The sequence below is a fragment of the Stegodyphus dumicola genome, chromosome 7 (assembly GCF_044657685.1).
Source record: "Stegodyphus dumicola isolate Sdum_Otavi_A_Nest chromosome 7, ASM4465768v1".
NCBI classification, from domain to species: Eukaryota; Metazoa; Arthropoda; class Arachnida; order Araneae; family Eresidae; genus Stegodyphus; species Stegodyphus dumicola.
Genome location: NC_140774.1, coordinates 197,909,836 through 197,922,744, shown reverse-complemented (window position 1 = coordinate 197,922,744; position 12,909 = coordinate 197,909,836). Strand labels below are relative to the sequence as shown.

The following is a 12,909-nucleotide window of genomic DNA, read 5'->3' as shown; positions in this document are numbered from 1 at the left end:
AGAGTTGCGTATTCTGACGAAGTTCCATAATAGAAGTGAGCGAACAAGAACTAATAAATATTGTTAGCTTGATTAGAATTTTTGATTATATATTCCATGAAAGAGTTTAACAAAAATGAATTTTGCTACTTTTTATTAACGTCGGAACTAAGTTCGAGACAAAGCAGAGGGGGAATTATCCAGTGAATAAAAGAAATACACATCAAGCAACTCGTGTAGCCCTCGTGGCCTAATGGATAAGGCATCGGTCTCCTAAACCGGGGATTGTGGGTTCGAGTCCCACCGAGGGTAGGTCAGCGATAATTTTTGTTTCCTCATTATCATCTAGAAAAAGTATATCTGCAAAGCTCCCAGATTCATAACAGGAAACTGGAGAATTCCCCCCCCCCCGAAAAAAAAATGAAGATCTGAAAGAATTCAGATTTTAAACTACGTCCAAAGGGACTTTTTTTTAACATTTTGTGTGTTGCATTTATTTATTAAATATCATGTTCTTCGCGCTAAAGCCATAAAATTCAGTTCAAGAGCAATATCGCAAAATAATGTTAAATTGAGAATATCCTCTAGAATTTCCGATACGCAGTCTAACGCGCTGGAGATAAGTACTGCGTTGCCATCTCTCGCTTTGAAATCGTTGAGTTAATTAATCAAAAATTCGTTGAAGTGTCACAAAATATGAAATCGATAGCAAAACAAATTTCAAATTCAAATTAGGGCTTCCGCATGCCCATATTCTATGGAAGATTACGTTAGTCAAATTTTGATGGCTCTAGGTACCGTTGTTTTATCACAATGCGAAAAAAATATCTACATTTATGAAGATTCTTCATTATTTAATTTCTTCAGATATAATACAAGGCGATGATATTTGGTGGCAACGGTATGAAAAGTGATACAGCCTTTTAAAGGTTTCAACGGAAAATCGCGAAACGAAAACAATAATCTTTCAAGGCAAATTGCCCCTTTGGACTCAAAAAAAAAAAAAATAAATAAATAAATAAATAAATAAATAAATAAAATAAAAAAAAATTTTAAAAAAATAAATAAATAAAATGAATAAAAATAAAAATAAAAACTCACACTTTTATTATAAATACAATTCCAAAATTGTACTTATTAGTTTGTTTATTCTTTATATTTCAAAGTAAAGATTTCTAAAAATTGCCCAAACGAAAGGTAAAGGCAAGCTTAGATATACTAAAAGGCAATAAAAATGTTTGATTTTATTGCTAATTGTGTAAAAAGTATTAGAATTTTAATTAGCTATAGATATCGTAAGAGTTATATTTTTAACCAAAGAAAAAAAAAAAAAAAAAAATCGTCTTGAAATTCGTGACCCATCGAATCAAAATTTTTCAATGGAAATGAGACTTAATCTCCAGAATGTTGAAAAGTAGCCAGACCTGGTGATGCATGACAAAAGAATTCAGATTAAAAAGAAAAGACATATTTTAATACAATGAGGATGACGCATTCAAACATTAACCCAAATGCCTGCCAACACTACACGCCTAAAATACGAGTTTGGAGAAAAATCACAAAACTAGCCCATATTTGATATCAAAATATCTGATGTGAACATGACGTCCTTGTACGACCTATTAAATTATACATATTTTTTGGTGCTTAAACTTATTTCCTCGAATTTCATTAGAGATATGTTTCGAATTCAGTTAATTCCTATCTTATTTCACGGCAAGGCAAAGATACGTAAAAACTCAAGACATCTTCATTAAAATTTGTAAAATACAGAAAAATATGAAACAAGAAATACAGTTAAAAGCAATTAAGAAACAACTTTTAATTAGTGTTTCTATGCAAAAACAAGCAATTCGGCCAGAAGCAGGACGACAGATTTTTCGGTGCACAAACCTGACACTTAACGTTTTGTCCCACGCCGCAAAAAGACACTGAAGTTGGTGCACAAGCTGACTTAATTCACTATTCTATTAAGTATCAAATGTAAACAAATGGCGGCCTCGTTAGACTTAGTACAACTTAAACAACTATCAAATTAATTTAGAAGTCAAACAGCAAAAATCAGCGTTATATTTTAAAATTTTCACAGGACTAGTTTCGATTATTTTACCGAACCATCATCCTCAGCTGCAAAAGCGCAAATGAACGAGATAAGATACAATGATTAGATAAGATAAGAAAGCCTCGACAGGAAATAAGCTACTGGCGCCATCTGTTCATGAAACCAGAACTAAAACATAATTTCTTTAAAGGCTGAAGGCAAAGATAGATTGGAATTAGGGTCATTCCTTTTTTCTAACATGTGCCTCATGTTCCTTAACGCGAAATTTTAAGGCTTACTTAGTCTGGCCAATGTAAATTAATTTTAAGCTCTTTTAGTTTGGCCAACGTAAATCTGCACCGGAAAAACGAAACACAGAAGTCTTCTGTTTCCCAACATTGTTGGTCCAAAAATCACACTTTCAATTTTTTTTTGCTGCCAAAATTATTCAAACAACATCTTCCATTGGTGAACTGGATTTTCTAGAGGCATTTCACATTCAAAAAAAATCTTTCTGTTCTAGTTAACGACCCTAATTCCAATCCATCTTTGCCTTCAGCCTTTAAAGAAATTATGTTTTATTTCTGGTTTCATCAACAGATGGCGCCAGTAGCTTATCTCCTGTCCAGGCTTTCTTATCTTATCTAATCATTATATTTTATCTCGTTCATTTGCGCTTTTGCAGCTGAGGATGATGGTTCGGTAAAACCATCGAAACTAGTCCTGTGAAAATTTGAAAATATAACGCTGATTTTTGTTGTTTGACTTCTAAATTAATATTTGTTCGGCGTGTTATTGTATCTTAACTATGAAATTGTTAATTATTCTACAACTACTGCATGCAGACTAACTAAAAGCATAAAAACTTAATTGGAACATAAGAACAATATAATTCAATCACTCTTAAAGCAAAAAATACACAATTTACCAACATATAAGAGTAAAAAAAGAGCAACCTGATTCGGGACACATATATGTATACATTTCGTGATATATGTTACGAAATGTATACATATATATGGGTCCGTGTATATATACATATGCATCCGTGTATGTCCGTGTATACATATGTGTCCGCGTATATATATATATATATATATATGCGTCGTATTTATGTATATATACATAAATGTATACATATGTGTGTCCGACGTGTTTTCATATATGTATACACTTCGTGACGTACAAAATTCTCCTTTGAATCCATTCTAAATCCATTTTACAATCCGTTTTGGAGAAAAGAGTCCTTTATTCTGTCTTTATGTACATATGTGATGGAAAAACATCGTTCAAATGAGTATTTTCGTTAAAATATTATAACCGAAATTTTGTTGCGATTACAGTAGTTCCTTTATTTCTTACAATGAAGTTAAAGTTGCAAACTTCGTAAGAAATGAATTTTGTAAAATTGGCGTTTTTCTTAGAAATGACGAAAAATTTTTTAAAATTTCCAGACATCAGTATTAAAAGTTTCAATCGGCAGGTTTGTTTTGACAGAAATACACATTAAAAACTGTCACCAACTGACATTGCCTAACCTCTTCATTTACTTTTCGAGTAAAAAAATGAATTATTTATCTATATTTTTTAATTACATTTTACAGAGAATGTTATTTTTGCATTATCAGCTTTTCTATTTCTTGAAATCGCAGGTGACTAGCAGTTGGAAGCTTTTATTCAAACTTGCAAATTTATTCATCAAAACGAAATCAATTTCGATCAGTCACATGATACGAACTTTCATGACCTTTTCTACAAATAAACCACCTGATTTTTTTCGGAATGGGATAGAAACCTTTTGTAACGTCGGAAGAATATTATTGATTCAGATATTGAATAAATAAATAGTTAATTAAATGAATATATATATAGTGCTACGGATTTTGTATTTAATTTGTTATTTTTTGTAGAATTATAATTAAAATTGTTTTATTTTCCCGTGCAATGCAGCGAGCGACGAGTTTTAAGAGAAAGTTACGCCGAAAATGTAAAAATTTAGGAGCACGCCCATTTAACATTTAATAAATACCGTATATACCCGCGTATAAGTCGATACCGCGTATAAGTCGACCCCCCACTTCCGAAATCGATCGAGAAAGTTCGAAAATTTTTTTTTAAGTACTACATTTATTCAAAATCATCTGAGAAAAAAAAAGTAAATATACGATAAAAAATACCTTGGTAAATAAACAAAATCAAAATCCTTCAACGTCCGATTCGTAGTCAGATTCGCCAAACATTTTATAGAACTCTTCTGTCGTCATTGGCTCGTCATCATACATATTTTCAGTCTCGAACTCTGTATTGTTACAATCACTACTAGAGCCTTCGTCGTCATTTTTCACTTTCAAAAACAGTATCATCTTCCGTGCCGTCTGGTTCGGTGCTAATACAACATTTTTTAAATGATTTTATAATCATTTCAGATTGTATTTTGTTCCAAGCATCTTGAAACCACTGAGCAATTAATGTAATATCGGGCTTTTTAATGTTGCCTCCCTTTGTAAATGTTGGTCGACCGGAACTAATCCACTCTGCCCAATGTTTTCTAATATTTACTTTGAAGGGCTTATTGAGGCAGACATCTAGGAGTTGAATGACGGATGTCAATCCTCCCGGAATTACGGCCACAGTCGTTTTTAGGTGTTTTGTCACTTTTGTCACTTCCTCAGAAAAGTGTCCACGAAAAAAATCGTATACTAAAAGAGAAGGTTTTTTGAAAGCTGCTCCCAGTATTTTATCCCACACATTTTTAAGCCAGTCGACTGTTCCGTCAGCATCCCTTTTCATGGGCGCGAACGAGCACACCTGATGGAAACACAACAGTCATGAAATTACTTCAAGTAAGTAAGTGACTTATTTGATAAGTCGTCCAATTTGAGTGCGGGAAGAAAACAACTGCATTATATAAAGAAATTTTTGAACTTCCGATTCTTTTAATTTTTTATGGCCCCGCGTATAAGTCGACCCCCCACTTTGAAGTCTTTTTTTTTTTTTTTTTTTGTCCAAAATATCTCGACTTGTACGCGGGTATATACGGTAGATATCTCGTAATTGTACTCTTTTGCTTTTCAGAAACCTCGAGAAAATGGAAATTTACAAGAAGTATCTCGTGACTGATTAAAAAGCTACAAAAGCCAGAGAAAAGCATCTCATTTCAGTTGTCTATTAAGTTGTCGTTTACTTAGCTCCTGTAACTTTGTACGAACCCGTACGTACTCAACAAGATATTAAATTTCTTCAAGACTTACTTCTGAAAATGAGATTATGTAAAACAGCATTTCTTAATCTATGGTCCTCGGGCCATATGTTGAGAAATCCAAACACAGAACTTAAGACACAGACTTAAGCGGTCTAGTGGTTAGCGTCGCTGATTATCGTGCCGAAGGGCCTGGGTTCGAATCACGGAGAAGGCATGGATGTTTGTAAATGTATAGTGTCCGTTCGGCATGGCGGCATTCTAAATATGCGGCAAGCCGAAAGCCCGCTGGATGGAAAGAAGAGAGGTGGGAGACTCTCGTCCTCGTTGCTCGGAGTCCGGCTAAGCCTAATTTTTTTTCACAATAGCAGCCATATTTGTTTACATTTGAAACTTAACAGAATAGTAGATTTGTTGCCAATCTAGAGAAACTAAGCTTCGCAACAACAAAGGTAATGTCTTCTTTTATTATTGCGAATTAAATCATGTTTAATCCGTTCCGTAATTATCATTTAAGTTATTAAATTCTCTCATATATTGACTCAGCATAGCGTCCACAACAAAGTAAACCAGTTTCTACGCCTTCAGTGTCTCTTTGCCGAGTGAAACCAAAAGTAAACTTTCAGTTTGTGCACCGAAAAATCTGCCTTCTTGCCCGTTGGCCAAATTGCTTGTTTTTGCGTAAAAACTCTAATTTTAATTGCAAAAATTGTTCTTTAAATTATTTTAATTGTATTTATATTTTATATTTTTCAATTTTTAATAAGGATGTTTTGAGGTTTCCTGTATTTTTGCTTTGTCGCAAAGTGAGAACTGAATTAATTGAATGCGGAATATAACTCTAATGAAATTGGAGCAAATAAGTTTAAATGAAATGCAGCAAAAAATGCGTATTTAATATTCCGTACAATGAAGTCGTCTGGTGTACACATCAAATTTTTTTCCCGTAATTTAGCCATTTGACAACAATATTATTTTCTTAAAAATTGAAATAAAAATTTAGTTTAGATCTTTTTCAATATTTTTCCTATTTTTTTTTTTTATATTCCTTCTAATGTATTTTTGGCTTTCAAAAAATAAATAAATAAATAAATAAATAAATAAAAATTTACGCATTTAAGGGTTAAATATTAAATGCAATTGCAGGGATTTAATTATGTTACATCCTCAAACTTTTATTGCGTTGGCTGCTCAAGGTTGACGGAAGAGCGTGTGCAGTCGGTGGTGCCACAGGATTAACAGGCAGGGAGAGGCCTCCCTATATTTCTGAGATTATAAATAAATATTGATGTTAAGCATTATTTCTCTAAGATGACCATCTCTATATAAGACCAAAGCTTCTAGAACCTTGAATAGTCATCAGAGAGAATTATTTTTACTGGGAAATTATCGCGCGATTGAAAAACATTTTCCGTCCTGTAGAGACTTAAATAAGACATCCTCAGTATGTTAAATTAAGATGTCCTCAGGACATCCTGAGTATGTCCCGAGATATTGCGACTTAAATAGGACATCCTGAGGATGTTTCGTGCTATGGGGGGTATTATTAGAATTAGGAAGGAAGCGGGCTGCAGAATGTTTGAGTCGCGGATTTTATAAACGAATTTACTCACTAATTTTAGATCTCATCTTTTGTTTTCCTCTATTACTCATCTAACATGAAATAATGAGAAATTCTACAGGTTTCGTCAACAGCTCACTTGCATGACGAAACAAAGAAGAAAGAAAGACTATGTTACGATGTAAACGAGTCACTGGGATGGAATCAGCAAACAGCATCGACACAAAAGTATTTCCGCCAGATAAGATTGATTCTCATAATTCTCATTGTTTATCCATGCTACCTTTTGAATTCTGACCTTCCAACCTCAATTGCGCTTTGTCTGAAATGCCTTTTCGTGCCAAAAATTGCAACTTAAATAGCAGTAAACGTAGAAATAACTCTTTTAGTTAACAGCGCTTTTAGATAAGGTTAAATAGCGACCGGAATGTTGCATTCGTAACCTCGATATCAGACACAATTGTCTGGAATATTTGGCTTCTATGTGTCCGCTACGAGAAAATACGAGGAACTGCAGAAAAGATGCAACAGTCTGAGAGAAAATATTTCAAAGCAGTCATCCATTACGTTATTTTGATATCTGAATAAGAGAGCAAAACTTTAGGCGGTGATAGTCGTCATAGAATTTAGACGTCATAAACTTTAGGCGGTGATAGTCGTCATAGGCAATATTCGTCATAGAATGTATGGGCAGAACGCAAAGGGTGAGCGACTAGGTGGCATTGTAAATAAATGGTCTAAAACGGGTCGGTTTTTGCACCCAAGGGCATTTTCTATTGTGAATTGTCGAGAGGATTGCTGGTTATACGAACCACGAAATTTACAAGGCGATGGATTGGTCGAGGTAGTCCTATAGCTTGGCCACCCAGATCACCGGATTTGAGAAGCTGAAGGATAGTTTTCCATTCTCACATTTACAGAATTAACACAAGAATGAGAAGAGATACCTCAGAGAACATTTTATTTATAGCACACGCTGAAAAGACCTCCCGCCAGCTGTAATGCAGGCTTCACCCCTGACGAATAGGGGGGATTGACGCACATTTGCGAAGACGTCAGGCATTTTCCGAATATCGCCGACAACAACGGCGATCCTGGCGACTAGATCCGTATTGGTTTCAATGGGGGACTCGAAGATTAGGCTTTTCATAAATTAAGCTTTTTTCCCACAGGAAAAAGTCCAAACGCGAGAGATCCGGTGATCTTGGTGGCCAAGCTATGGGACCACCTGGACCAACCCATCACCCTGGAAATTTCGTGGTTTGTATAACAAGCCATCCTCTCGCCAATCTACGGTAGAAAATGCCGTTGGGTCGAATCGAGCGCGACATGTCCGGATCAGTGACATATATTACTGTAAAAGACACATAACATAAATGCAGTCATGAAAAATAGAACCTGCAAAGGTGTAGCGGTGAGTGAAAGTAAAGGAGGGAGGCAAAAGGATCATAATATGATCGACATCGCAAATAAGGAAGGGCTGTAGTGTGTATGAAAAGTGTGTATTAATACTGGAAGGTATTTTCTTCCTCCTTAGCGAGTACCTTACTGATATGATTGGAAAGCGAATCCGGCTAATATCTGGAGTCCCAATCCCGACATGGGCATAGTTGATTTTTTAATACTTCCTGCTTCTAAGAAACTAATGATTTTACGAAAAAAACAAAATGTAAATAAAAAGTCTCTAAGTTTTCAGATTTTATATTACGCACAAAAGGATGGTTTTTTTTTTTTTTTTTTTTTTTTTTTTAGTCCAAAGCGGCTTTCTTTCAGAAGGGCTAGTGTTTTCGTTTTGCGATATTGCTTGAATCACTATAAATGTCCGTTTCACTTTTGAAACTGTTGCCACCCAATGCTAGAGTCCTGCATTATATTTGAAGAAATTAAATAATGAAAAATCTTCATAAATGTATGTCTATTTCTCGCATTGTGATAAAACAACGGTACATAGAGCCATCGAATTTTGAATGACGTAATCCTCCTACGAATATGGGCATGTGGAAGGCCAAATTTGAAATTTGAAATTTGTTTTATGATCGATTTCATATTTTGTAAAACTTTAACTATTTTTTGAGTAACGAACTCAACGATTTGAAAGCGAGCAATGGCAACACTCTACGGCGGGGGAAAAGAAACCTTTTCAATCTCCAGCGGGCTCGGAACTGTGTATCGGAAATTCTAAAGATATACTCATTTTAAAATTATTTTGAGACATTGCTATTGAACTGAATTTTATGGTTTAAGTGAGAAGAACATGATATTTAATAAAGAAAGGTAACACACAAAACGTTAAAAAAACGTTCCTTTGGACGTAATTTAAAATCTGAAACCTTTTAGATTTTTTCTTTTAACGTTTCAGCAGCAATATCGGAAAATAATTTAAGAACAGCGCATCTTTAGAATTTCTGATACACAGTCTCGCGCTCTGAGGTGAAAATTTTCTTTCTTTTTTTTTTTTTTGTCAATGCAGTGTTGCCATTGCTCGCTTTGAAATCGTTGAGTTTCTTAATCAAAAATTCTTTGAATTTTACAAAACATGAAATAGATAATAAAACAAATTCCAAATTCGGGTTTCCAGATGCCCATATTCAGGTGAAGGACTACGTTATTCAGAATTGGATGCCTCTAGCTACCGTAGTTTTATCATAATGCGAGAAATATACATACATTTACGGAGATTCTTCATCATTTAATTTCTTTAAATATAATACAGGGCGATAATATTCGGTGGCAACAATTTGTAAAGTGATTCAGACTTTTAAAGTTTTCGACGCAAAATGGCAAACGAAATTAATAGCTCTTCTGAGCTGACGCCCTTTGGACTAAAAAGCATCTTTATAGCAGTGGCATAACATGTTAAAAATGTCATTTTTTGGAACTTCATTGCATGGCAACATTTGTTAATTCTACGGTGATCTGATTGGTTCAGTGTTGAAAATCAGTCAGTGTCATTGATGTTTGCTTGACCCTCTAAATACTTATGCATATATCCTAGAACGATACGAACAATATCTATTTCACATCAGCCTGAACATGTTGTTCTTTTTTTCTCTGCTTATTTAACTGGCACATTAGATACTAAAACTCAGATAATTGATTAAACGTTGATGCATTATGTTCTTGATTAAATTAGCTTTGCACTCATATATTAATTTTATGGTAATACTTCGACAATAATATTATGAACCATAAAAGGTCAAAGATAGACTATTTCCAAAATGGTTCCACAATTTTGGCTGTACTGTTTTTCTAATATTATACAGTACGTACCTTGACACAGAATTATTTGGGTTGTTTTTCAGCATTTATTAAATGATTAAAAGATTTGTAAGAAAGCCTTAAAATAAATTAATTTTCATTGTGTAATGTCTATGTACACTGCGAAAAAAAAGGGACAATTCTATATCTCCTATTCTACTAAGCTTGATTGACGAAATTCAACTTGCTTTTTTTTATGTCTCGAAAGCGCGACTTTAGAATATGAATTAGATTTTTATATAGCACTGTTTTAATATACATATTACTTTTTCTGAAATCACATGCCAATTTTTTTCCATATTTCCATTCAACGACTCAAATTATGCCTAACTGCCAAGTTTTGTAAAAATAGCGGAGTACTGTTTTAGAAATTAGCTCTCAAAATTTTAGCTCCTCAGTGTTAATTGAATTTGACATATATTTATGAATATCTCTTTTTTTATTAAACTTACTTGATTCTTTCTTCCATAATTCGAAATTTAGGCTTAATAGAAATATAATTCGCAAATTTGTTATTATTCATTTTAAAAATTTGTATTTTTAAATATTTTTTTATAAATTTTTCGAAAACTTTTTGTATTATAACTTATAAAATTTTTAACATTATTTTAAAGTTGATGTATTCCTAAGCATAACTGCGAAAAATTAGAGCTTTTTATTCAAAATTTCCCAAGATATACGTAAATTTACATTTTGGCGCGTTTTGAAATTTGGCGTATTTAATATAAGCGATAATAATGAAAATGTGGTTTACGCACTTTGCTAAAATTATTTGAAAGAATTAAAGATGGACCTTTTTTCCTCTCTTGCATCAAGGATAAAAATCTGATGTGTGCACCACATGACTTAATATTATTAAATTATACGCATTTTTTCTTGCACCTCATTTAAACGTATTGGATTGAATTAAATCTACTGCGCCGACAGCGCATAAACCACAATAAAATAAATGCATTCTTTAAAATTCACTCTATTTGTTTACCATAGCGACAATCTGGTGCTAGGTTCACTTAACAGTATTATATTTCGTTCATATTATAATTCAGAATGCATAAAATTGATATCATTTAAAGAATAATCTAATCGTTGCCACATGTTCTATTCAAATACTATAATAAAGCTCAGAACGATGTATAAAAGAAATTAAGCAAACAAAACAAAAAAGAAACAGTTTTTCACAGACGATTCAGTATTTCTCATTCAATTAATTCAGTTCTCACTTCGCGACAAGGCAAAAATACATAAAAACTGAAAATATCTGTATTAAAAATTACTAATTATTAAAAATTAAATTATTAAAAATTAAGTAAATCTTAAACATTTATTTCCTTATTATTCCTTATAAAAATTCCAGAAAGGATTAAGCATGATTTAAATAATAAATGAAGGCGTTATCTTTGTTGTTGCGAAGCTACGTTTCTCTAGATTGGCAACAAATTCACTACTCTGCTGTTTCAAATGTAAACAAGCAATGGCCGCCATCAAAAAAATTATAGGCTTAGCGGCACTTAAACAACTTTTAAATTGTTGATAATTCTAAAAGTATTGCATACAGATTTACTCAAGGCAGAAAAACCTTAACCGGAAGATAAAAACAACAGAATTCAATCATTTTTACAGCAAAAAATGTACAATTTACAAACATATAAGAGTAAAGAAACTGAGATCACTGAGCCGGGTAACAGAGTGGATATATTTATAAATATATTTATATACGTTTTGGGCGGCCGATTGCAACCAAAATACGAGATGCACATCTACTTGTTATAGTAGTCCTATATACAAAATTTCAACGTTCTGAGGCTACTCGTTTTTGAATTATGCGAGATACATACGTTCGTACAGACGCCCCGAAAAATTCTCTTCAGAATCCATTTTAAAGCAGTTTTTATATTTTTTTCGGAGGAAAAGTCTTTTATTCTGTCCTTATGTACAGATATCTCGCAAAAACATCGTTAAATTGCATTCGAAAGCGGTTTGTTGAAATATGCTGGCTGAAACATTTCGCGATTACAATACTTCCTTTTTACTTCGTACGAGGAAGTAAAAAAGGAAATTAAGTATGTTACTATAATTTAAGAATTCCGCCAAGTGAATTATTCTTGGCGCAAACTGAAAAAAATTTACCAAGATCAATTTTTAAATTTCTCCCCAAAAATTAATATCTGGGCATAATTTGAGTGGCAGAATCGAAATTGGAAAAAAATGTTATGTTATTTCAGAAAAAGTCCGTTTTTATGTTAAAATACCTATGTTAGAATAATACTATATATAAATCTAACATATATCCTAAGTCGCGCTTTCTGGACATGAAAAACGCAGTTTGAATTTCGTCAATGGTCCCAGAGTAGAACAGGATTATACAGTATTGCCCCCCCCTCTTTTCAGTTTCGCCGTATACCTATTTCCTTATCATTTATTTAAATAAAAAGAGGGAATTATGAAGAGAAAACTGTTAATATTTGAAAAGACTTTTATGCTATTTAAATTTTAAGTTTTTTGCCTTTATTTAAAATAATGAATATCTCTATATTTTTCTTTAATATTCATCCCAATCATATGGTTCCTAATTATTTATCTCCAAACCAGACAAATTATTTTATTCTATTATCTTCAAGCTTAAGCATGGAACTTTTAAGAAATTAAAAAAGGATTTTGGATAAAGAATCTCGCATTAATATCTGAAAAATTTATTCTGCAAGGGTAAGTAAATCGTAATAAGAGATTATATATTTAAGAGAAAAATATTTATAGGGTATTTCAATAGAATTTTAATGGAAGCAACAATCCTTTTATCTTTGTCGAATATTTATTTTAAAACATATTGCGAATACTGCATTATTAAAGTTCAGTTTTTTCCGAACGCTTTTA

At 32.8% G+C, this 12,909-nt stretch overlaps 1 protein-coding gene and 1 non-coding gene across 2 annotated transcripts in view; one reads left to right on the top strand and one right to left on the bottom strand.

The window, feature by feature from the left end:
• LOC118197576 (uncharacterized) overlaps nt 1–12,909 on the bottom strand; it is a 138,955-nt gene that overhangs the window by 78,155 nt on the left and 47,891 nt on the right. The gene's annotated exons all lie outside the window — the stretch shown is intronic.
• On the top strand, nt 219–291 carry TRNAR-CCU (transfer RNA arginine (anticodon CCU)). The gene has a single exon. It is a non-coding gene; the product is annotated as a tRNA-Arg (tRNA).